Genomic DNA, 24,944 nt, shown 5'->3' with positions numbered 1-24,944 from the left:
CCTGGAGCTAGCACTTGGCCACAGAGCAACGTAGACATTACTTCGAATACGAGGACAACGCTCGGGCCGCTACCCGAGCTAAACGATACACATCAGGCTATGGATGTGCAACAGGAAGTTGTCACTAACGCTTCTCAACGGACACCCCGGCTGGTCAAACTACCTGGGCCACCAGTCAACACACCACCGGCAAAGAAGGTAAGGGCCGCCCCTGATAAGCTAGCATCCGCTTATCCAACACCAGCCTTGCAGAAATCCTTCAGAGTGCATATCAGACCTACAGTGCAGTTTGATATCACTAAGATACCCACCAGAACAATGCAGAGAGTAATAGACGCAGCGCTTGGTACCACAGGTTACCAGGGGTTTGTAAGCCACAGGGCATCTAATACTGTCACAGTACATTTAGCCACCATTGAGGATGCACGCAAAATGACCACAGTAACACAGATTCCAATCACGACAGAGGAGTATCTTCCTGTCCAGACGTATTTTGCGTCAGGTCCAAATACTCAGCGATGTGTCCTCTATGACCTAGACCTACAAGATTCCCCGGAGACGGTGGCCAGAGACCTAATATCAGGAACACATACTGTGTTAGCCGCACGTCGTATGGGGAACAGAGGCACTTTTCTCATCACATTACAGGGACCAGATACTCTTCCGGACAGATTTTACTACAATGGCCGCATAGTGCGACCCAAAACGTACAAACCTAGACCAGTTCACTGTTACAGGTGCTACAGAGAAGGTCATATGCAGAAATTTTGTCCATATGGAGTTAACCCCGAATACATAACTGAATCTGGAGAAGCGAAATTCAAATGCGGCCTATGCAAATCTGATGATCATGATATCACTTCATCTCAGTGTCCGACAAAAAAGCGAAAGCTCGAGTTAGCAAGGGCTGGACGACATAAACAATATGCACCGTTAATGGTTAAAAACAGATTTGCAACTCTGGCCGAAGAGCTGTTTGATGACCCGCTAGAAGAAGAAGAGCCTGTTGAGGTGGTTGCACAGAACAGTGCATCTTTTGCTACTACGCTAAAACATGGACGACGCACAAAACGGAGCACAGTGGCATTCACTACTGATGATTTTCCGGACCTTAAAGACTGCACAAGCCAGCAGGATGCAATAGAAAAAGAAATTGCGATGCTTTCAGCACAAATTGCACAGCTGCGACAAAAGAAAGCACATATAGCTCAACGACGAAAGGAGAGCTCAGAAAAACAGAAAGAAACGCTTGCAGGCAGTACGACAGCAAGGTTAGTGGATGCTCCGAATTGTAAACCTGCCGATAACATACCTATTTGGAAGGCGGTACTGGACACGCTTACGCAACTGACACACCTCATTCAGAGCAGCTTACATCATGGATAGAAGTAGCCGAAACAAGTGGCAACAGATTACACAATGGAACTGCAGAGGGCTCTGTAATAAAGTTGGGGAAATAAATACAAAATTATTGTACGGCAAGCTACATTCATGGGCGTTCTTGATACAGGAGCACAATAGGTTATATTCAATAACAGGATATATAGGGTACCATTGTCCTTCTATCCCTGATGAACGAGCAAGAGCAGATGCCGAAACACCAGGAAAAGCTGCCGTTTACATTTGGGCCAACATTCCCCAAACGCCACTTGACTTGAGCAAGTGGTGCAACACTCAGCAGGAAGTAGTTGCTGTACTCACGCGTCCGAACAAAACGCCCCTTATATTAGTGTCCATGTACGCTCGGCCAAGAAACACAGTGCTTAATCTTGGATGGGTTAAGCATATTCGCCATTCATACCCTGGAATTGCGATACTAATCGGTGGAGATTTTAACGCTCCGCACACCGTATGGGGATATGATTATGATTCTAAAAGGGGTGATCAAGTTCATACTGCCTTCACAGAAATGGAATTTACACTGCTAAATCATCCAGAAGTCGCAACACTACCTGCAACGCAAACACGCTCACCAGACTTGACGTGGTGGAAGGGTCCTGGTGCACCACAATGGCAGGCGGAATTAGATGCGTGGGGTAGTGATCATGTCCCCATTGGTATTGGTCTTAATTTGGGACATATGAAGAAAATTCGAAAGAAAGCGTCTGTTACACATTGGGATGGTGTACGGCAGGATACTCGAACGCATTCAGTTAGCCCGAATACTCTCGTTACCACTCTTCAAACGGTACTCAAGGATCACACCATTACAACTACAGTGAACGAAGATCAGCCAACTCCCGACCTGCACCTACTAAAACTTTGGGCACGCCGAAAGCGGGCCGAGATACAGGCTGGTCGCCATGCTGAAGACGTGCAAAGAAGAATTGAGGTAAACAGAGTGACGGCACAGGCACGCCGATATGAAAAACAGCTGGCTCATAGGAGATGGGATGAGTGGTGCAGTCGTTTGGGCTCAGGAACGACTAACAAGGCCCTCTGGAGGACTTTCCATGGCATGGAAAAGAGGCGGCAGGTTAAAGATCATGCAGAAAGTATTAGACTCGCATTACAGCTTACACCAGAGGAGTTTGCAGATCAGGCTGCTGCCCTTTTCTTCCCGAACCGCGCACATTATCCGGCGCCTTCACCGACAGTGGATGCGGTTGATAAAACAGGAATAACATTACCATTTACCAAATTGGAGTTATTGGCTGCTATAGAAGAAGCGAATGGTAAAACTGCGCCTGGACATGACGATATTCCTTATGAAGTATTCAAGAATTTGGAAGGAGCCGCAGTTGACGGCTTGTTGGATGTGGTAAATGAGGTATGGCAAGGAGGAGACATTCCACTCGGCTGGAAACACTCGGTGGTGGTAACAATACCAAAGGCTGGGAAACCTCCCACAAGTCTAGAATCTTTGCGGCCTGTCTCGCTAACACCCACAATTTGCAAAATCTATGAAAAGATGATAGCCACCCGCCTGTCATGGTGGTTGGAAAGTAATAAAAAATACCATGCTCGACAAATTGGGTTCCGAACAAACCTTGGGACAGAAAATGGACTGGCTGTGCTCGCTGAAGAGGTCATACACGTGTCGCCTTATAGCCACCTAGTGCGCACTGTAGTGGCTACCGACATGGCGAAGGCATACGACAACGTGTTACATGCCAAGATTCTTAGCAACATGGAATGTATGGGCATTCCCTTGCAGGTCATAAAAGCAGTACATAATCTGCTTAAGGACAGGACGTTTTCTATCCGGATAAACGGAAAACAAATTGGCAATTACACCTCGAACAGAGGCGTGCCACAAGGGTCAGTGTTAGCACCTTTATTATTTAATATCGCACTGATCCCATTGGCGTGGAAAGTAGCTAAAATACCAGAAGTGGGGTTCATGATATACGCAGATGATGTCACGATTTGGTCTGTTCATAAACAAATTGACAGACAGAATCGGCATCTGCAAGAGGCTTTAAATACCATAGATGAGTACGTGCAAAGTGCAGGCCTGGAATTATCACCTCAAAAGTCCAGTTACATTCATGTTGCCAACAAGAATGGAAGAAAACAATTGGCAACGCAAAGAGTCTCCCTAAAGATTGGAAATCAGGCACTGGAAGAGGTGGACGAGTTGAGAGCTCTTGGCCTAGAAATTCACAAATCCGGCAAAGGAACACAATGGCTTCATAAGGTGAAAAAAGTAGCTGCGACTTCCTTAAACTTGATAAAACGCATTTCGTCTAGGGGAGGAGGAGCTCGAGCGGACATGGCAAGACGTCTTGTACAATCAGTGTTACAGCCGAGGATACTATACCAGGCCCAATTCCAAAGACTCACGAGGTTGCAATGGGCAAAACTGGAAACACTAAATAGAAACGCAATGCGCACTATCACGGGCTTACCAAAACTTACCCCTATCCCTATTCTCCAAGAGTTTGCACAGATAAATACGTTGACAGAATTAATTGAACAACGAGAGGCAACAAGGGATATGAAGCGAAAGTACGTTACGCCCATAGCATCCTTGTACAACGAAGTGGCAGTTCGAACACCACCAATGGCTGACCCCCCTCCTTGGGAATTCACTACTATCACGACAAACAAGACCACTCGGCTTCGTCGTAAAGAAAAGCTGGCATCTCGACCTCTGGTTGATGCACTTCCAGGTACCTTAATTGCATATACGGACGCATCAATTATAGAAAATGGCGGTAGAACAGCAGCTACTAGTCCAACACACAGCGAACTAAAGGTACATAAAGAATATCTTTTAGAATACCCGGACCCGCTTGTGATGGAACTCTATGCAATCCGCGATGCTATGGAGGCCATAAATAAAATAGATTCGATAACAGAAGCCCACATCTATACAGACTCCTTAGCCGCCATAAAACAACTAAAGAAAGTGACGAAGACGCTATTTGTTACCCAGGAAATCCACGCACTCAATAAAAAAACAAAGATAAGCATCCAGATACATTGGACACAAGACAATGCTGAGAACGCTGAGCAGAGAAAAGTTGACCACCTCACACACGAAGTTCCACACACTAATGCGCCCCCCACCAGGCTCCCTTTCGATGCCCGCTCCGCTGTTTCCATTTTAGCATCCTCTTTAAGGAAAAGTACACGTGCCCTCATTCCCCCGTGTACATTCCCACTCCCTCGTAACTTAACGAGATTGGAGGAGGTTTCCCTTAGAAGGATAAGAGCTGGGGCGGCCCTTACCCCGTCGGTAAAATGCCGATGGGAATCGCAAGCTGAAATTGGACCAACCACATGCCCAAAGTGTTCCACACCAGCTGCAGAAGTGGATGTTCGCCACCTGCTATGGACTTGTGCAGGGACAAGGGAATCAAGGACAAAGATTCTGCGCGAAGTGGGTCTAACCACAACAAGGGAAGATGACTTTTCTAAATGGCTCACCGACAACGCTAAGAGCGGGAGCCTGCTCCGGTTCCTCACGGAAAACCACTTACATGAGTTTATATAATATGCTTTATGGCAAGTTTGCGTACAAAAAAAAAAAAAAAATAAGAAAGAAAAAAAAAAAAAACTAGCATCTACCGCCCCCAGGAGCCGAGCAGCCTAGCGATTAGCGGCGCATGCTTTTTCAATGGGCGTCATGTTGGACGCGGCACTAGCTTGAGAAAGCCTATACTACTACTACTACTGTTACTAATACTACTACTACTACTACTACTACTATTATTATTATTATTATTATTATTATTATTATTATTATTATTATTATTAGCAGTAGTAGTAGTAGTAGTAGTAGTAGTAGTAGTAGTAGTAGTAGTAGTAGTAGTAGTAGTAGTAGTAGTAGTAGTAGTAGTAGTAGTATAGAGGAAGACTCGTTTCACTAAGTTGTCACTGAATTGTCTGTAGGTAACGGCCAAATTAACTGACTAAATATTATCATCCCAGGTTTAATTATTAATGATAATAATATTAATTGGTTAACAGGAAGGGAAAGGCGCAGTATCTGTCACACTTGTGTCTGTGGACACCTTCATCCCTTGGTGTCCACAGACACAAGTGTGACAGATACTGCGCCTTTCCCTTCCTGTGAACCAATCATTATTATTATTATTAATTAAAACTGTGAAGATAATATTTAGCCAGTTGATTCGGCGTTAACTAGACAATTCAGTGCCAACTTCGTGAAACGAGTTTACTACTAATGATGATAATAATAATAATAATAATAATATTATAATTAGCAGAAACATATTAGTGTATTATTATTATTATTATTATTATTATTATTATTATTATTATTATTATTATTATTATTATTATTATTTAGTAGTAGTAGTAGTAGCAGTAGTAGTAGTAGTATTAATAGTATTACAGGCTCCCTCAAGCTAGTGCCGCGTCCAACGTGACGCCCACTGAAAAAGCATGCGCCGCTAATCGCTAGGATGCTCGGCTCCTGGGGGCGGTAGATGCTAGTCAGAACAGCCCGTTTTCTTCGTCTCTTCTGTTGCTTTGTCCCTTGCGGAGCCACCGTACCGAGCAAACCCAAATACGCGGCAGGATGGTTCCTCTTCTTTCTTTATATTGAGCGCGCTTCTGCGTTTCTTGTCGCCAGTGCCACTTACATCTAGGAATGTATTATCTCTTTGTCTCTTGTACTCAACCCTCCTTGTGGAACTCTATGCTGCTCCACTCCCAGGCTTAGAAATATCTAGCGGCTCCTGAAAGTGCAAGAGGCAGAAGAAGACACAGTGGCAAAAAACAACAAGCCTTACTGTGTACGCCATTGCATCTATGGCCAGAAATGCTAAAGCATTTGCGCGAGAAGAACTCGTGTGATTGGTTTGTTATTGAAAGAAGACTGTGCTCAGAAACGTTGAGATGTATAACTACTGCTGCAGCATGCTCTGTATGCATATTTCACTGATCACATTCGAGCGGCGTGAGTTAGTACTACTCCTTGCAAGCGTCATTCCAAAATGGTCCGCCTTGTCTCTGAGTGCGCAACTGTTCGTTGTATGTTTGTACGTACTGGGCATCTGCTCTTGCAGATAATTAATTATTTTGCAATAGACACTGACAATAATCACGTAACGAATAAGACGGTGAGCTGAGAGAGTGAGGAAGGAATGAAAAAGGAAGTAAAGATGCACTAAAGGAAGGAAGAAATGAGGATAGGAGATGGGGTGGGGGGAAAGGAGGATGGGCATGTGTTTGTGTTTGTTGCGCCACATTTCTGGGTATTATTCAGCACCAACTAGCCCCTCAAGCTGTTATTTTGAGGTGAGGTGTAATCGCAAGTGGACATCTCAGTTCTTCATACCGGGTGCTTAGGGAGCGTCCGCTCTTCCCAGAAGCGAAACAGCTTCTTCAGCTCGTTCACTCTTGCATGTGCCGCATGCTTCTGACAACCTTCACTTACTTCGTTCTTTCCTCCGAAATTATTTGCTGTTTTGCTATTGAAGATGATATTTCCCTGTCTTCAATTCAAAGTAAATTGCCAGCGCTCTGCCGTACTGACCTCTCATTCTCTCCTTTTTTATGTTTATTATATTATTCAGTCGCCATTCTACGCCATGGCAAGCTTCATCTGGAATTCATGAGACCGAGAAAATGCAAAATGCAGCGCACTATTTAGGAAGATAACGTAAATGTATGCGGAACTGAATATTATTCATTACCGTTTACTTCGTGTCTTCGGAATAGACCCTCGGTGGTAACTCAATTCCTATAGCGACGTGGTGCTGAGTTCAATGCTACGATATTGATTCCCGGCCAGCGACTTCCTCTATGGATGTAGGTAAAATTAAAGAATTCCATAGAGCTGTTGGAATTAGGGCAGGCCAGAGTATTCCAGGCGGTCGATATTAATCTGCTGCCTTCTATTGCAGCATCTGTCATAGACAATGCGCAATATTGGGATGTTAAACACTTTTATACCATAGTATGAGTTCATGAGCAATAGTTTAAAATAACCAAACAGGCTGGCCATGCACTGGAAGTAGTAAATGTATAGCCTCTATTTGGGACAGGTGTAATTACCGCAGGTCGCACCGTGAGACTGGTACAGCTTAGAGATTGAGAATAGTTTGGGGTGCATATATAAAAGTCACTTTGTCATGAATAGTTGCAAGCCGCTATCCCTCAGGAACAAAATGTGCAGAAGTTGCATCTTGCCAGTGCTCAACTTTATGGGGACATTTAGGCTCTCCTAAATCATGATGTAACATTGAGAACAACGTAACGAAAGGAAAAAGAATTAGTATAGCTCTAAAAGGCGGGAAAAGAGCAAAGTGGGTCAGGGAAGATGTCCGAGGTAACGATATCATAGGCCATATGCAATAGAAATAGGCATGAACAAGTCGCGTAATGTGAAGGAAATGTGACCGATATTTGGTAATTGTTATGTGACGTATTTCAAGACAATCGAAATGCTCTTGAAAATGTTTTTAATTGTATTTTGTTGCAATAGTATTTACTTCACCATATAGTTTTTCTTTTGTTGGAATTGGTGTCAGGTTCCTAAACTTAGTTTGCATTTAACAGCGACACTGAATGTTCAAGTTTTTTAAGTGTACCACGCTTGAGTTCCAGCACAAAGAACTGGCAGTATGACAGTCATATGTTATCATGCGTTACTATGTTTTCTCTCCCTTAGTGCTCTTTTTTTATATTAGAGTGCGCTGTAATGTATATTTTATTATTCTGTTACTTGTTTGTTTTTCACCTTTACTTTGCTGTGTGTGATCTGCATGAAATGTATTTTCCCCTTTGCATCCCCTCTTGCAATGATGCCCATGGGCGCTCTAGGTATCACATAAATAAATAAAGATAAACAGACGTAAACGTAGTACGAAGAGGTAGAGGCATGTGGAGTGATGACATACACAAGTTTACGCAGCTTCTGCAGGGAACGATTAAATGAAGGTCCACCTGGCGCTGATCTTTGATTTTCGTGTAGTGTTTGGTTGTCACCTGTAATAGGGACTGCAAAATGAAGAAAACAATGTTGACGGCGAAGAGGGCGCTGATTCCATTACATATGCCGCACTGTACCATACCGCAGTATCAAACTCGTTATTAGAAAAAGTGACTTCCTAGAATGAAGATGCCTCTTTAATTGGCTTCTTTGTTTTCAACGCCCAAGCTGGACCAGTTTAGGGCTGTTTGGAAGCCTTTCTCTCGTCAATCTTTCAATCAGTAACGTGATGACTCCTGTATACTTTCGCGATTGGTTAGTCGCCGCTTTTGGAGCTGTAATAAAGTTAATCTAATGCGGGCGTTTTCTTTATCTTGCAATCAGAGAAAGTTTTCCAACCATTTGCTCAGGTAGCACTGGTGCCCCTTCAAACATTATAGCCGGAGGCTTCTTCATCAACCTATGCGTACCCTCCATCACAAGTTTCAGTGGTTGCGCCACGGCCATTATCACTTCAAGTCCAGTCTATGTCGGCTTGCAAGACACTCAGCTAGGTACATTGCAGGCGTGATTTGGGTTAGTTGCTTAAAGCACGTGTCCGTGTTCACACTGAATAAATAAAATGTTCTGACCTGCTTGAACGCCTGGATGATGCGGTATAGTTTCCTTCAGGGGCACTGTCCTTCTCCATCTTTCCCTCGCATTCCCTTCATTGGCGTTGAGAATTACATCACTGCATACATCTAGTTTTAGAGGTCGTTTAATCTTGCGCAAACGGTGGACCCTTCATTTAGATTTAGGGCACCAAGACTGCGAGCGAATCAAGCAACGCCAGTAGCCTATTCAGGACATAAAAGGTTGTTCATTTTTATCTTCGTAGGCAGATCCCTTATCATTGTTTGCACAGAGTTGGAATTTGCAGTGAATTCAGCAAATATATGAATTCTTTTAAACCAGAAAGCTGGAGCGGAATTTATTAGTTCTTACTTTTTAGAACAGTTTTTTAATCGCATTATGTGTTCTATTGTTGAAGTTTTCTCTGCCACTGCTGCTGCAGAGCTGATGAACCTGCATAATGCGAGAAAGCACGCTAAATCTCACTCAAGGCACAATGAAAAACTTAATAGTCAAGAAGTGCAATGAAAATGAAAAACGTAGAGGCACATCGTGGAAAACGTGACGTTTTCTTTAGAATGTAGTGCTTATGCATCCACGCAACTCATTCATGCATGTTGATGCGGACATAAAACTTGCTATAAGTTATTAATATATTTATATGATCATTTCTTAAGCCCTTGAGTATCCGGACGATTATGCAATCTTCAATCCAAGCCTATGTTTAAGAAGAGCACCAAGTTCCCATTTCTTATTGAAGCTTGTGAACTTGCCTCTGAAACCTCGTAAAAGTCTGAAAAAAAAAAGCGATCATTGAGAAATAATTGATGTAGGTCTCTTTCTGAACCATGAGAAGTCACGGCTACGAGATTTTTTGAGCACTGTTTCCTGTAAATCAAGCGTCTGTTCACAACGGCCCGCACAAATGTAACGGCTTAAAACTGGTCGCTGTAGGGAGCATTGGATTAATTTCAACCATCACATTTTCTTAGTGTGCGCTGAAATTGCGTATACACGGGCATTCTCGAATTCTGCCTACACCAAAACATGAATCTTGCGACGGATCCGAATCTGCGAAGTTGCCTTTAGTATACTGTCTAGCAGGGTAGTTGGCCCATGGGTGCGGAATATACTTAGTCCGTTATAGGACGCCGGCCAAAGGAGAAAAATTAAATTCTGATGACGGTTACGATGCTCTATAATGCGAAATTCGAGCACATAAAGCTATTTAAGTGTTCTGCGATATAGCGATGTAAATTATTTGAGATGCTTGTATGTACGCATGTACGTACGTACGTACGTGAGCATGCTTGCGTGTTTATAATCACGTATGATTGCTGAGTACCTTTAAGGGTTCATTAGTGATGATGATAAGGCAGGTATGCACAGCGTCCCAAATCTTTAACTGGCTTGCGTGACGGCCGCATTTTCTGTGATTCTGAGCATTACAAAGGAGCTAACCAGCGAAAAGTTCAAATATAAGCATAGGCTCACCCAAGTCCTTGCTTAATTTAACTTTCCGGCAAGTGTTATTCTCCGTAATGCGCAGGAGAACAAAAAAAGGGGCCGTTACGCATGCCAGTTAGAGATTTGGGTGACTGTACCCACACTTATGTATGTATGTATGTATGTATGTATGTATGTATGTATGTATGTATGTATGTATGTATGTATGTATGTATGTATGTATGTATGTATGTATGTATGTATGTATGTATGTATGTATGTATGTATGTATGTATGTATGTATGTATGTATGTATGTATGTATGTATGTATGTATGTATGTATGTATGTATGTATGTATGTATGTATGTATGTATGTATGTATGTATGTATGTATGTATGTATGTATGTATGTATGTATGTATGTATGTATGTATGTATGTATGTATGTATGTATGTATGTATGTATGTATGTATGTATGTATGTATGTATGTAGGAAATCATTACACCCGCCCGATGAGTCACTAGTCGCACAAGATTAGGACAGACGAAATAACAGGCAATATGATGTCCACTCAATGAAGCTACCATTACTTGTTTTAATGGGGCAAATGGAATGCTGATACACGTGTCTGAATATTTAGATGTACAATGCTTCTTTCGACTCATGAATTATTTATATATAGTGTGTGCACAGAGCAGCGGTATTTTCTATTTGTAGCACGCGATGCTTTTGCTTGCCAAGACTTTTGCAATCCTACGAGAAGTGTGCCAAGTTTCAAAAGCGAGGATTACTAATCAATTTTCGTGTTTCATGAGGAGCCTCGTTCTACCAATGTACGCACACTCACAAGTTGTCGGAGCTTTGCCCACAATGTTTCTGCATCAATGAACATATCCATCAACATATGTAACGCCATACGCTTTGCAGACGACACAGGCGGTTGCATCAGCTCTTAGGACGGCCTCAAACAATTGGAGAATCCGACTTTGTCCCCATTATAGCGTCCTCTCATTTTCTTAAACCAATTGCAGAATGCCTTTTTTTTTTGGCGCCGGCACTTTTTACCAGCTGAGTGTGATTGGATGGTGTTTACAAGCCCTTCGCAGACACTGGAGAGGCCTTATAAGTAAATCTGGACGCTCCCAATCTTTCCGATAAAAGCCGTTCTAGCACTGTGCGAACTAGATTTTACCAGACCTGGTGCCAAGGAGCAAGCACACCATGTATCAGATTTTGTGTGTGAACAAGGATATTTCTTCAACGGCTTTGAAAGGCTCAGTCCGAAAGGCCAGCAAACATGATCCGGCAACAAATCCTAACTGAGATCTGAAGGGGTATGAGAAGCTTTAAATTGAAAGACAGACCGCAGTTTTTTTTCCTTCGAACATTTTTTAAGCATCAATAACATGACAGTTCACGTTGTTGTTCGAGTGAAAACAAGAAAATCGCCAACATATCCGAGTACACCAATAGGAAGGACTCTAATATTTGCGTTATTACGTTGGACAGCTCGGCTCAGAAAAATGTCACCAAAGTGGACGCGATCTTGGGTCCAATATACCCGTCCAAAATTTTTACTAAAGAGGTATTTATGTCACAAACGTTGAATGTCAATAAAGGAATGTAATCCAAGAAAGTGTTGAGCAGACCCGATGTAATTATACCTTGTCTCATTTTCGTGCTCAATGATGCAGTGCTTCACACATTCTAACAAGGCATTATGAGGGGACAAATACATCCCTGCATCACGCGGCTGGTAACAGGCAATAATGTCAAAAGAGAAAACAGTGTGAGATTCGGTAGGTTCGTAGAACTTCACATTAACTTAAAAAAAAAAAATAGGGGGAGACTTCAATGTGGACATAGTTCACTCCGTTCCTGCTAAATTATATCGCGTGCATGTGAAAAACAAAAAAAACAACTAAAGCAACAGCTTGTGCTTTCAGCACAGAGTGTGGTGGTAAACACGTTAAAAGATATATTGATTGTTGTTGACATGACGTCACCGATTTGTCAGGTACTGCCCACATTGGGATTTGCCTTTCAGATAGACGGGTGAGATCGGAATCCAACCTCCCAGGATTCTTAGGTTCTGAGTCACGCTGCCCCTAGCTCACGTAGGCGCGTTCTGAGGGCTTGGTTAATGCAAGTAATTACATCTATGTCGGGATGTGGATTTTATGTAATACGGTAATTTAGAACCTCATGCTGGTGGGAGCATGGGTTAACGGATCCACTATTCAAAATTATTTAACTGAATCAATTAAATGAGCGACTAACAAAATGCATGTACGCAAGCAAGGACCCGCAAGGACAGCCGGAAAACGGGAGGCATGAAATGCATTTAGTTTAGCGCTAGCGCTTGCCGCTACTGTCTACCGCTACCGTGCGCCGTCAGCCGCGCACGTGCATATTGGCTCCTGTGAGCCGAATTCACCAGCATATATAAGGGCCGTTTAGTCATCTGCCAACTTCATGGTGACATGCGTGACGATATAAGCAAGAAGGCTGAGCTAAATGTCTTTAACTGGGTCCACCTTTTAAAGACACGGAAGTTAAATACACGTTAGGTCCATCTTAAGGCGGACCTAACGCGTCCCCTAACTTTTGCCGGTTTTTATCTTTTGCGAGTAGCGATTCTTTTTCTCGCTTTTTTATCTTTATATCTCTGCCTTTTCCTTTACATATGCTTCTATCTTTTTCAAATAAACGTGCAGATATGACTGAGCGCTTCTATTGCGTCCTCATCTGAATAGTTATCATCGTTTTGCGGTCGTTAATAATGGATCATGCCTCGCTCTCTAGTGTTGTGCCCTCAGATAACAACACAACGATTAGCCTCTGTTGTTGCGCGTCCTTCGTTGTTGTCTTCACTTTTTTTGCGGTCGTTAACAAAGTATTAGTCTCTGTGAAACCTGTCGACGTATACCACATCAACGTTTCAAACAAACAAGACGATATGCATCGCGGCCCGTGGCAACGTATAGGGCACCCGAAAAACCGAAGCCGGCTGAAATTTACAGCATGTTGCAGTCCTAAATTTGAAATGGTAACTACGAAACCTCCGGTGATATATATATATATATATATATATATATATATATATATATATATATATCCTCGTTGCATTTCAGCAACCTGCGCCCTTGTCCTCTACACTCAGAATAAATATAGTTGTTACAATATGACGACTTTAGCGTCTTCAGGCAAAACATAAATTAGCCGAGACGCAGTGTCGGATATCTTCGGATTAATTTTCACACCACGAGCTTTTTTTAGCGTGAGCACTCACAGCACAGAGAGGTCCTATAGCGGTAAGGCGCAGTAAAATATAACACGGTATTCATTTTGAATGCTACTCTCTGTTCAGCGCGGTAATCGTGTGATGAGTCACGTAATTCTCTCCGCACAGTGTCATGCGAGACCTTTAGGCACAAAAATTTCGTGCCCTTGAATAAATTTTGCTTGCTAGTCCAAATCATCTGGATGCACTCCGGTGTACCGCCAATCTAAATAGTACTTTCTCAGCTTCAAGAGCCAATATAACCCTGAGCAGCAAAACAACTGATATTACTTTGTTTTGCCTGCTTCTTTGTTTTTTATTTCGTTGTGCTGTTCCTAAGGGATGGTTTGGGCAGAAAGCGCTTTAACAGAGTAACTCGGTAGCGTGGAAACTAAGTTGCACATGAGGGATCTTATTCATTGCCGAATTGAGTCGGACGTTTACATCCGGCGTCAGTGGAGAACCAGAAGGGCAACGCTTGCTTGCACTATACGTCCCGATATGTGCGGTGGTTCGAATGGGGTTGATAGTAACAAGAAACACCAAACTAATATCATCGTATCTAATCTGTGCTGGACGACATGGATTAAGGAACAATCAGTTACTAGCCTTAGTGAACCTAAGGCTATTGAATGTTCAGGGAAAGCTTTTCATAATTGCCACCCATCTGGAAAAATAATGCCAGGAGCCGTCAAATCTCGTTTGTATAAAAGTTTCGACTTTGGTGACGTCATTATATGTTTTGGGTATGGTAAGAGTGTTTTATGGTACAGAGGGTAATTACTGCCTGTTTTTGAAGTTAACCAACGCATGGATGTAAACTACATAACTGCCGCGCCGGGGTGGCGCAGTGGTTATGGCGCCCGACTATGGTGCCCGAGAGGGATCGAATCCCGGCCTCGGCGGCCACCTTTCGATGGCGGTGAAGAGCAAGGCGCCCGTGTGCTATGCAATGTCAGTGCATGGTAAAGAACCCCAGATGGTCGTAATTTTTTTAGCACTCCATTACATCGCCTCTCATAGGCTGAGTTGCTTTGGGACGTTAAACTCCCCAAACCAAATTACGTTTCGAAGGTATAAAGGTTTCACCTTGAAATCAACATTCCTACCTCACAGAAGTGTAGTTGGCTGGTCAGCGCTGTTTCTAATGTTCATAAGGGGGGTGAATATCTACAAGACATACATACAGTATGGAAGCAGAGACAACACGAGCCAGTGCTTTAGCTAAAGAGTAGCAAACTGCCACTGTTAGCACACTTTATATCCTCGAGTTACTCGGGAAGGTTTGAAGGCGCTACTGACCAGCCAACTTCATCTTTCTATACGGTAACTTTGAACGGGCATAGACCCTGATTGCTTTCTAACATCAGAAAGCTTGATTAACAATTCCGGCTATAAACGTAACAATTTAAATAAGACGACACAAATACTCATATGCGACGGGTAAAGCATTTCTGTCTCTTATGTTTTGTTTTTGTTTGTTTGTTTTACAAATGAAATGTCGAGATAGTGCGCTGTTGTTCATGCAATAAAAACTAACCAACGCTTTCGCTTTCATAATATTGACACATGCCATTCATAGGCAACGAAGATTTGAACCGGCGATTCGGAGAAGACGACGAAGCGAAACAGTGCTCCGCTTTCGTGCTGCCCTGACTGTCTGTTGGTGTCCTTCGGTGTCAGAGTGCCAGAACGCCTTCTGTGTAACGTTACGTTACAAATCTGGTGGAGGAATCGCCAGGTATCGATCCAGTCCTGCAGAATCAACCTGCCAATACGGAGCTTACCCCCGTACATCAACGCCTCGGCCGCCGCCTACGTGGAGAGCCCCCTGAATTCGGACCCCTTCCGGCTGCTACCAGAACGACGCATCCTCAGACGGCCGTCGAACCTGCTGCAATGACATCTGAGAGCAGGCTTCCCACCCACATCCTGTGTCATCAGCCGCGAACACCCCCCTCCTTTCATGGCGACGTGTTCGAGGACGCCGAGGACTGGCTTGAGAACTACGAGCGAGTTGCTCGTTACAACGGGTGGACTGATGAGCGCAAGCTCCACAACGTGTACTTCGCCCTTGAAGAGTCTGCACGGACATGGTTTGAAAACCATGAGGCTGCCTTCCCATCCTGGGCAGCCTTCTGTCGTGATTTCAAAGCCACCTTTCCTAGCGCCGACCGCCGGGAGCGAGCAGAAGCTGCGCTACACTCGCGCAATCAGCGCCCGAACGAGAGCGTGCGTATGTTCTTTGAGGACATGACACGCCTTTTCAAGCGTGCAGACCCACAAATGCCTGAAGATAAGAAACTGCGTCACCTGATGCGGGGCGTTAAACAAGAACTTTTCGCCGGACTGGTGCGCAGTCCACCGCGCACTGTGGCGGAGTTTCTCAGCGAGGCAGCGACCATGGAGACAACGCTGCAACACCGAGCCCGTCAGTACAACCGTGACGTGAACATCATTGGGTCCGACGCACCTCCTGTGCATATCGGCAGCGACATGGACGCGCTACGAAATCTCATCCGTTCTGTCGTGCGGGAGGAACTGCAAGCGCTCCGGATGCCTTGCAACACAACAGCTTTTCCTTCACTGGCTGAAGTCGTCCGGGACGAGGTGCGTATGGCAGCTCAGCAAGTTGCTGACGTTCCCCAGCAGCGCGTTCCCCACCAGACGATCGACGCGAGGCCCACCTACGCGTCCGTATTACGTAGAGCTCCCCCGCCGGATCATAGTATCAACGCCGCAGCTCCAGCAATGGAGCCGCAGGGTCCTCGCATGGAGGGACTCGCATGGAACCGCATGGGGCCTCACTACTCCCCTCTGCCAATCTACCAGCGACCCCGTCAAGTATGGCGGCCCCGGGACCGTCGCCCCCTGTGCTATCATTGCGGGGAAGCCAGTCACCTTTACCGGGCGTGCCCGTACCGCCGCGTCAACATGCGGGGTTTCGCCTCGGAGGAACTCCACCCTCGGAATGACGAACGGCCTACTGAGATTGCAAGCGACCTTGCAGCGCGACAGTATCCCGTAACGTCCGGTTACCAAGAGCGTCGGTCTACGTCCCCGACGAGCTACCGCTCTACAAGTCCCCATACTTCCCGACGCCGCTCCTCTCCCAGCCCTAGCCGGGAAAACTAATACCAGCGGCCTACGGAGGCAGGGTCGCTGATGTCGGGAAATGTGAAGATCCTCCGTCATCGTCAGGCCGACCCGACGAGATTTCGCTTGTGTCAGGTAGCGACAGCATCCGGCATACTACCTCCGATTTATGTGTAACGATTGATGGAGTGGATGTCACCGCGTTACTCGACACTGGTGCCGATTATTCAGTAATGAGCCGTGGTCTCGCCCGAGAATTGAAGAAAGTTTTGACACATTGGTCCGGCCCGAAAATTCGCACGGCGGGAAGTCACTTGATCGAACCTGCAGGCAAGTGCACAGCGCGGGTCGGCATCCGTGGTTTTGTGTATGTTTGAGAATTTATCGTGCTTCCTGAGTGTTCGAAAGACTTGATCCTCGGTCTAGACTTCCTGCAGACCAACGGCGCTGTCATTGACCTGAAAGAAGCACGTGTTTCCTTTTCGACGAAACGAGCCGTGGCGCGCATTGAAAACGAAGATCCGGGTCTGAACGTTTTGCGTATAGTCGACGATGACGTGAGGGTTCCGGCACGTTCTAGTGTGTTGGTTCTTGTAAAGCATGACTTATTCCACGATTACGAGGGCATCGCGGATGGGCACCTTCCGCTACTACTCGAGAAGGAATTAGCTGTTGCTCGAGGACTCGTACAACTCCAGAACAGTTGTGCTACTGTCCTCCTGACAAATTTTGCTAAGGAGATGCGGCATCTCGCCAAGGACACGGCTGTTGCCGTCCTTCACGATGTGACTGCCTTGCCTCATTTATGCACCACCGGAGCGAACCCTAAAGAGGAGGCCGCACCTTGTCATGCTCTGCAGACCGTTAAAATTAACCCCGACTTGAGGCCCGATCAGAGGAATCTTCTTTCGGCTCTTCTGAGCGATTTCGCAGACTGCTTCGCCACAGGCTCTAAGGTTGGTCGTACTCCTGTCGCCAAGCACCGAATCATCACCGATGAGACCACGTTACCGGTATGCCAGCGCCCGTACCGGGTTTCTCCTAAAGAACGTGACGCCATTAAAATGCAAGTGGATGAAATGCTTGCGGACGACGTGATCCAGCCTTCGACGAGCCCATGGGCATCGCCAGTGGTCCTTGTCAAAAAGAAAGATGGCACCTTGAGATTCTGTGTCGATTACCGAAAGTTAAATAACGTGACTAAAAAGGACGTCTATCCGCTGCCCAGGATTGATGATGCCCTCGACCGACTACGCGACGCCAGGTACTTCTCCTCATTAGACCTCAAAAGCGGATACTGGCAAATTGAGGTGGATCAGAGAGACCGAGAGAAGACTGCATTTGTGACGCCCGACGGCCTATACGAGTTTAAGGTGCTTCCGTTTGGTCTTTGCTCTGCACCGGCCACGTTCCAACGTATGATGGACACGGTTTTATCAGGTCTGAAGTGGCAGTCGTGCTTGGTGTACTTAGATGATGTCGTTATTTTCTCGCCTACTTTCGAGCAACACTTGGACCGGTTGCGCATCGTGCTTCAAGCACTCAAAGGCGCGCAACTAACGATCAAGCCTGAGAAATGCCACTTTGCTTTCAAGGAACTACGCTTTCTCAGCCATGTTGTCAGTGCACAGGGCGTTCTCCCTGATCCCGAAAAGACTACCGCAGTGTCAAATTTTCCACGCCCCACCGACAAAACGGCACTTCGACGATTTCTAGGTCTTTGTTCATACTACCGACGCTTCGTCCAAGATTTTTCTAAGATAGCTGAACCACTGACAGCACTAACCAGAGAAGACATACCCTTCCTGTGGGGAGACGATCAAGAACAAGCCTTCCAGGAGCTTAGAAGCCGCCTACACAGACCTCCAATACTCGCCCATTTCGATGAAGACGCCGCAACCGACGTACATACTGATGCCAGCAACGTTGGCCTCGGCGCGATACTCATTCAGTGGCAAGGCGGAATAGAACGGGTTATCGCCTACGCGAGCCGAACACTCTCACGATCAGAGGCGAACTATTCGACAACAGAGAAGGAGTGCCTTGCGGTAATCTGGGCCATCAGCAAGTTTCGACCATATTTGTATGGACGACCCTTCCGTATTGTCAGCGACCATCATTCCTTGTGCTGGCTGGCAAGCCTTAAAGACCCGTCTGGACGCTTAGCTCGTTGGAGCCTCCGTCTTCAAGAGTATGACGTCACTGTTGTGTATAAGTCGGGACATAAACACCAAGATGCGGATTGTTTGTCACGCGCGCCATTGGACTCCACTGCAGTGGAAAACGCCGACGATTTTCCCTTTATTGGGGCCATTACCCAATCACATAGGGCTGACCTTCAACGCAAGGACCCGGAGCTGGCGCCGCTCATCGATTATCTGGAAGGACACGGTGGTAGAGTACCGCTTGTTTTTCGTCGTGGCTTGCAGTCATACGCTTTACGAAGTGGAGTTCTCTACAAGCGCAATTTTGAAAGATCCAAAGAGACATTTCTACTCGTAGTGCCTACGCACCTACGGCCTGACATCTTAAGCGCTTGTCACGAGGAACCGTCCTCCGGCCACTTGGGAGTTAGTCGTACGCTTGCAAGAATTCGGGAGAAATACTATTGGCCGAAATTATTACCTTCAGTGCGATCTTACGTAAAAACCTGCCGTGATTGTCAACGCCGAAAGACTCCACCCGTGAAACCAGCTGGATTTCTTCAGCCGATCGCTCAACCGAAAACTCCTTTCCAACAAGTGGGGATGGATCTTCTTGGTCCTTTCCCGAAGTCAAGTAATGGAAAGCGTTGGATTGTTGTCGCGACGGACTACTTGACCCGATATGCTGAGACCGCGTCGCTCACAAATGGAACTGCCGCCGAAGTCGCAGAGTTTTTTGTCCACGACATTGTGTTGCGTCATGGCGCTCCGGCTGTTATCATTACCGATCGCGGGGCAGCTTTTACGGCCCGCCTGACTAAGGCTGTACTGAACCTTACACACACTAGCCACAGACGGGCCACGGCATACCACCCACAAACTAATGGCTTGGTGGAAAGGCTAAACAGAACTCTGGCTGACATGCTGTCTATGTACGTGGATATAGAGCATAAGACCTGGGATAAAATCCTCCCATATGCCACGTTCGCATATAATACGGCACTTCAGGAGACGACGCGGCTCACACCCTTCGAGCTTGTCTTCGGCCGTCGAGTGACCACTCCACTGGATACAATGCTGCCCGTATACACCGACGACGAAGATGAGCTTGACCTGGACATCGCTAGTTTTACCCAGCGTGCGGAAGAAGCACGGCAGCTGGCAAGGCAGCGCATATACCTACAACAGCAACTAGACGCTGACCGTTACAACAAGGGACGGCGCTTCGCTGCCTACGAGCCTGGAGACTATGTCTGGATTTGGACGCCCGTTCGTCATCGTGGGCTGTCTGAAAAATTGCTGCGCCGGTACTTCGGCCCATATCGTGTCCTCCGCCGCCTCAGCGACGTTACTTACGAAGTTGAATCCGCGACCCAAGACCCCTCAAGCCGCAGACGATGCAAGTTCACTGATGTTGTACACGTCGTCCGGATGAAACCCTACCACGATCGCCCCGCTGACTATTCTTGAGACTGATGGTGCCCCGTTTTGTGTTGTGGTATCCCACACCAACCTAGCATAACATCTGTCAGCTCATCGCATCAAGCAGCATTTGCAGCATCGAGGCGATGCTGCCAAGAAGGGGGGCAATGACACATGCCATTCATAGGCGACGAAGATTTGAACCGGCGATTCGGAGAAGAGAAACAGTGCTCCGCTTTCGTGCTGCCCTGACTGTCTGTTGGTGTCCTTCGGTGTCAGAGTGCCAGAACGCCTTCTGTGTAACGTTACGTTACAATATGTAAGTAATCTCAAGTCCATCTTTAAGTTATTTTTTATTGTGGTGTGGACAGACGCACGGCCACCAAATTGCGAGCATCAGGAGGTGAAAATGCAGACGTAAAATGTCTTCGCCCGTCGCGCAGTGGCTCAGTGGGTATGGCGCACGTCTGGTCAACCTAAAGATGCGTTCTTGATCAGCGCTACGGCGGCCACGTTTTAATAAAACTTGAACCAAGTGTGCCCATCTAGCGATGTCATTTCATGTCAAAGATTCCAATGCACGAAAATCTCCGAAGCTGTCCATTACGGCGACTCTTAGAGCCTCAGCAGCTTTGGAACGTAAGCCCTAAAAAGAAACGAATAAAATCAAACACACTATCTTCACAATAAATACATTCGTGAAATTAAACCCATAAATCCTTGAATTGAGAGTAGTATGCGGGTTCTATGGTAGCCGCTTTATAGCGACCTCGTTTTCACTCTTTAAGCATAGTGCGCATATGCCGCAACCGAATTTGTAATTCTGTGTTAACCTTAAGTAATGCAGGCTAGTAAAAATATCACTGCCTCACCCTTTACCGAGACTAAATATAAGCAGGAAACGGTGGCTGTGAAAGCACGTGGCCAGCAGTGTCCAGCTTCCTTCAGCTGTGACATATAACTTGCAAAGCAATCGCTTTTCATAGTTTTTCTTTCATCAGGCTCCGTTGCGTGGCTCAAGCTGCCGCTCTGGCGGTGACGGCACTGAGCTGCAGAACGATGCAGGAGCGCTCGCGCCACGAAGACGCGCTGGCCTGGCAACAATGTAAGAGAAGCAGCCCGTTCAAGTGCTCCCAAAATGTGAGTATTACCGTCTGCTAAAGAAGGAAACGGCTATAGCTGGCCCCGTAACGCAGAGGCGGACTTGATGCCAAATGCCCGAACGCACGTCGAATCGACTGTCATTGTTTGGGTGGTGTCCTGTACGAGAGTAAGGCATCGTGGCGCCAGCCTTGGGTATGGCGCAGAGGCGTACAGGGCGAACAACTCATTCTGGTCACGAATGTAGGAAAATCGACGCTCGAATGAAAGAAAATAGGGGCCAGATGTTCGCTTTGGGTGTTGGCTCGACGTCAGCGAAAGATCGCCGACAATGGGAGCTAAAAACATTTCATGCTTTAATTTTTTTTTTTTTACGTACTGAGTACGTAACAAGTCGTTTATTCTCTGTTGGAGAAATCGATAGTCCAAGGCTCACCCGCTTCCGCCTCTTCCTTTTTCTTCTATCACTTTCTCCTTCTCTTCGCTTCCTGACCTTAATACGTAGCAATATTGATTTGCACCTATCATTGTTCATTCTAGTCTAACGCCGACATGTACTGCTTTTCTTTTCTCGAGCGATTAAAGGTATCTAAGATTTCGCCTTTAATTTAGTCTCACCTTAGCGAGCCCCTGCGGGCAAACCAAAGGCTTTTAGAATCCGGCGTACGGAGATCATTGAACTTTAATCATTCAAAAACGATATGATTTGAAGTTTGTTCAAATGTCTCTATGCATCCTGAAGTCATCAAAGTTTCTGCGTCTAAAGAAAATGCTAGGAATCTAACGCGCGAGTGCCATCGAACTTTTTAAAATAAGAAGCAACGACATTTCGAAGCTGTTGCAGACGTCAGACGCTGTCGTCAACTCATGATCGCCTTCTGTATTCCGGGCAAAAGTTGTCTTCCGACATTTGCCTTTTAAAAAGTTCTTGCTCTGCAGCAGCTACCACGGTGCCTGAAAGCTGAGATTGGAATCTATCATCAAAACATTTGTAATTTTTCGTAGAAATCCTCACTGTGAAATGACGTGGTTCCACCTTTGACGCATCTGTACTGCATTATTTTCGGTTTTTGTATTTTCCCAAAAAGCATACGTTTTGCTTACATGTTTCTGGCGGGAACAGCGGTGGTATGTTTTATGATGGCTGCTACCGCAGCTCTGGGCTCACAGAGCTATTACTATTATGTAAGGATAATCTCTAAATGGGCAAAATTAAACCTCTATTAGTATTATCTGTTTGTGTTGTTCGATTGTTGAAAAGACAAATATCATGCATGCTCATTTCTTTCTTTCCTTTTTTTTTTTTTTTTGCTGCCCAGCGGTATAACGCATAAATCCAAATTGTATGCAGTGTATCAGACAACGTTGCGAGCGTACACTCACTTGGAGTGCCTTTGACATTTTTGGCTCGACAGAAGTGCACGTGTTCATCAATCATCTAGATGACGCTCATTGTGTTTCTCTCGCACGCATGCCTATAGCTGTTTGATACCGTCAGTAGATTTGAGTGATCTTGCTAGTGCGCCTCCAGTATAGGCCTTTTCAGGGCTTCGATTCCTTTAGTAATACCAAAAGAGGATGGCAGTGCATTAGTTCTGCATGTTTTCAAACTTTATTGCATTCCTAATGGGATTGAACATAGGCTCCGGAGAGTAACTGAGACTATAAAAATTGAACCCAAGTGTGTGGAACAGAGTGCCGGATACACAAATCACTGACATATGCCAACCAATGCCACTGTTAAACAGAATCTCTTATGAGTAACAATGTTCCACGTACGCGTTTCTGGAGCACTGCTATGACCAGAATTGTGACAATTTCTATGTGCTACGGTCGTATCGGTCAATCCTGCTTGCAGGGAATCTGCTTGCAAAGTCAGCTTGGCTCTGCTCCTCTGTGGTGGTGTCAAACCGTTCTTGCAGCTTTGTGTACTGACATCGTGTTTGCGACGTAAAGGGCGTTTAGTTTTAGCCCTTTACGTCGCTGTGGCAAGTTTGTCCATGAAGTGTTGCTTGCCTTTGGTTTATAATTCTTCCATCGGTGAAATTAGCATTGGCAAGTCTTGCCAGACCTAATTCTTGCCAAGGCGTTGGTACATGCTCTTTGCTCACTAATAGAAAACTCATAATAGAGAAATGCAATACGAGCTAAATGAATTGTTAAAGCGTCAAGCAAAAACGTGCTTTTGATGGCATTTAAAGCGCTTATAATGTGCTCAGTAGTTCTCTCCCGGGCGATCTTTCAGCGCTATATATCTCAGCCGGGAATCTGGTCGTGTGCTCCTGACTGCATTTGAGAGGGGCAGTACTATGGCAGTTGGGAAGATCTAAACGGGAATTTTGGACATTTTGAGAAAAGTTTCACAATTCGCTACTGGTATGCTTTAGAGGCCAGAACGATAAAGCAAGGTAGCTTTCTCGGTGGCAAGCGACTTCCAGCCTAACCCCCTCAATTTCGGTGGTTTCGGCCGCGAAGAAAATGACCACTCAGCCAGAATCATTAAAAAAAAAGTAAACCTAAATTTTCGCAATGACCTTGGAGGATATGAGCGGCATTGCATGATATAGTGTGCTGGGTATACGTAGAAATTTCCTTAGCCATCGCGAAATTTGGGCTTGGTTTGGTTTGGTTTATGGGGCTTAATGTCACGAAGCAACTCGGATTATGAGAGAACCTGTTGTGGAGGGCTCAGGAAATTTCGAACACCAGGGATTCTTTAGGCTGAACTGACACCGCACATTGCACGGGCGCCTTGATTTTTGCTTTCATCGAAAAGCGCCCCCTGCAGCTGAGATTCTAAACCGCCTCCTTTGGCAAAGCAGTCGAGCTCCCTAACCATTGCACCAACTCGGCGGGGCCGCGCGAAATTCGGCCTTGCACATAGCTTTACCGAATGTGAGCGACACACCATCGTTCGCCTGCACATCATACAAAAAGTGGTGTGGGCAATGTCATTGACACCAAACGAAATAAATAAACGATATGTTTAAACGAAATAAATTAAAAATACATTTTTTCCCCTCTAGGGTTTCTTCACATGATACACATCCCGAAACGTAATTTTGCTTGCAAGGGTTATAACACAAGGTTTTACAGACCACGAAATCCACTCACTGCTTACGTCGTGCGAAAGTAGCTCCAGAAGATCAGAATTCCTAGTCGTGTCTGCAGTCACCTTATGCGCAAAGGGGAATGCAGCGCAAAAACAAAATCAACACTAAAAGGAATGCAAATAGAGAATAAGCTACCGGGCAAAAAGCGCGAGAGATATGCATCTCAGTAACATGCTAGCAAAGCGGCGAGTGCAGCGCCTAAAAAAATTCACAAAAGAAAGCCAGCGAACAAAAGACGAATGCCAGATGCAGAGAGCAGATACGTGAATAAAATGCTTTTTTTTAGTGTCCTCGATTTATTAAACGAACGTCATCCTTCCATGTGCCAGCTGAGCTCGCTAGCCTCTATTCCAAGCCGACTCTCTTTCTT

The 24,944-nt window shown here is 45.6% G+C and overlaps 1 protein-coding gene across 3 annotated transcripts in view; it reads right to left on the bottom strand.

The window, feature by feature from the left end:
- The window catches only part of LOC146208378 (beta-1,4-mannosyl-glycoprotein 4-beta-N-acetylglucosaminyltransferase-like), a 50,050-nt gene extending 25,328 nt beyond the window's left edge, over window positions 1-24,722 (bottom strand). The window contains exons 1-3 of one of the 3 annotated variants that reach the window (XM_084592998.1): window positions 24,576-24,700; window positions 9,338-9,418; window positions 8,319-8,418 (exon numbers count right to left, since the gene is read on the bottom strand). The gene's annotated coding sequence lies outside the window, so the exon portion shown is untranslated. Of the gene's footprint in view, window positions 1-8,318; window positions 8,419-9,337; window positions 9,419-24,575 lie in introns of all 3 variants that reach the window. The other 2 variants (XM_084592993.1, XM_084593000.1) reach the window with 2 other exon arrangements.
- Window positions 24,723-24,944: the final 222 nt, after the last annotated feature.

Source organism: Amblyomma maculatum, chromosome 1, assembly GCF_055883805.1.
Source record: "Amblyomma maculatum isolate TAMU_Amacu chromosome 1, ASM5588380v1, whole genome shotgun sequence".
Taxonomy (NCBI): Eukaryota; Metazoa; Arthropoda; class Arachnida; order Ixodida; family Ixodidae; genus Amblyomma; species Amblyomma maculatum.
This window is presented reverse-complemented; position numbering and strand designations above follow the sequence as displayed.